Source organism: Solanum tuberosum, unplaced genomic scaffold, assembly GCF_000226075.1.
Source record: "Solanum tuberosum cultivar DM 1-3 516 R44 unplaced genomic scaffold, SolTub_3.0 scf00051, whole genome shotgun sequence".
NCBI classification, from domain to species: Eukaryota; Viridiplantae; Streptophyta; class Magnoliopsida; order Solanales; family Solanaceae; genus Solanum; species Solanum tuberosum.
The window spans coordinates 69,200-71,369 of NW_006238978.1; positions in this window are offsets into that span (position 1 = coordinate 69,200).

Below are 2,170 nucleotides of genomic sequence, written 5' to 3' on the forward strand. Positions count from 1 at the left end.
TAATCTCAGGACAACTTATCTCATCATAACTAATCCCAACATAACTTATCCCATCATAACTTATCCCATCATAACTTATCTCATCATAACTCATATTCAAACCAAACGACCCCTAAGTTATTAAGTTATACTTATCACTTGTAAGTTAAATAACTTAAGTTTGTAAAAGTAAATAATGACAAAAATATTATTTTTTATTTTAATTAAAAATGATTTACCGGGACCGGACCGGAACCGAAATGAACCGGTACCGGTACCAAATCATGATACTGTTCCGTTCCGTGTACCGGTTCAATGTATCCCATCCCGTCCCGAATACTATCGGACCGGAATGGTACCGGAATGGTACCGAAACGGTACCGGTACAACCCGTTCCGGTGCCCAGGGTTAAAATAAATAACCCATTACTAATAAATTAATAAATTTTTTCGATTCAAATTATCGATTTTGATTTGATTTTGAACAATCACACGCCATATTTGATCGGCCATTAGTGGTATCCAATATCCAGTGTATCAGTCGGGCCATGCTGACTTGTCCAAATTCCTCAATAAACCTCACTACACGTCGCATATCTTTTGTATCACATCACTCTCAACACACTCAGAGACGGAGCTAGAAGTTTCAATAAAGGGGTTCAAAATCTGTAGAAACAGACACATGAAGTAGCCGAAGGAGGTTAGACATCTACTATACATACATATAAAATTATTTTAACCATGTATAAATAATATGTTTTTCGTCGATAGGGGTTCATTCGAACCCCCATTGTACAAGGTGGCTCCGCCCCTGAACACACTCCACTAAATTCCTGTAACAAAAACACTTGACACCAATAATAATATACCGAGTGAAATTTAATATAATCTCAGAGTGAAAAGTATAGAAAGAAAAGTATACAAAAACATTGAATTTCTAAATTAGATAGACTTTAAATTTATCATATGATATAGCAAGAGGTCTCAAGCTCTTATAGAAGCATGTGATTGTTAATAAAAAGTTGAGAAAAATGTGGAAAATATTCGTAAATTTGACGAGTATTTAGAGGTGTACTTCAATCATATTGCAAGATCGAATGTATATTTAAGTTTATTTAATCAAGTTAACGTGTGTATTTAAGATTGTCAATAATTCGAAGATGAAACTTGTAATTCAAGCCACATTTAACCATGTTTTCATTATTTCTCTCTTTATTTTATATATTTTGTGGAGATGGAAAAATTGTTTCTAAAAGACTCTCAACTCTAGTATACCAAGTCAAAATAGGTATACAAAGAAAAAATAATAGCAAAGAAATATATAGTAATAACTAAGAGGAAAGTAATACCAATAATAAAATAATACAATAGCTGAAACACTGTAAACAATAAAAGATGATCAAAATCACCTCTAAAACACTACAAAAATAAGACTAATAACAGAAACCATCAAACCAAAACTAATCAAAAGTTAAAAAGAATACTCAACTATCTACTAATCTTCTATGTTAATCAGCAACCTAAACATTCTCATATCCAATATCATATCTTCGATAAATTAAAATTGTATCACATCCTATCTAATTATATCTCTCCTTTATATTCTTTCGATTTACCTTTACCAAAAAATATATATATAAATTAAGGAAAGTTCCACTCACCAAAAAGAAAAGAAAACAAAATACATACACATAGACACACAGAAATTAGAGCACGTCAAAAAGTTGGGCTGGGCCTTTATTCCACGTGTCAAGTTTCATATTGGGCCTTCCGACCCGTTATATTGGGCGGGAAAAAAGATGGAGGGAAACTAGTGACACGTGGGCTCCACTTTGGCGGGAAACGGAAGCAACCATTTGGTCCACTTATCTACATTTACGTAGCCCAATTGTCCTCCTATTAGTCAACATTAAACTATTTTTTTTTCTTTTTTCCAAAACATAAAGATTATTTATTTTTTTAAAAAAAACAAACTCCCTCCATCTTATATAATATTATTTACCAATATTATTAAATATATTTGTCTCAAATTTTGTTTTTTTTTTAAATTGTGTAAAATAAAATATGATAATTAATATAAAATGGTATTTTGTGTTGAAAGAGTAAAACTCGGTTACTATTTTCTTTTATTTCCCTCTTACATAATAATGCTTGGTTTAGAATGGTTCAAAGGAAGAAAATTTATTTTGTTA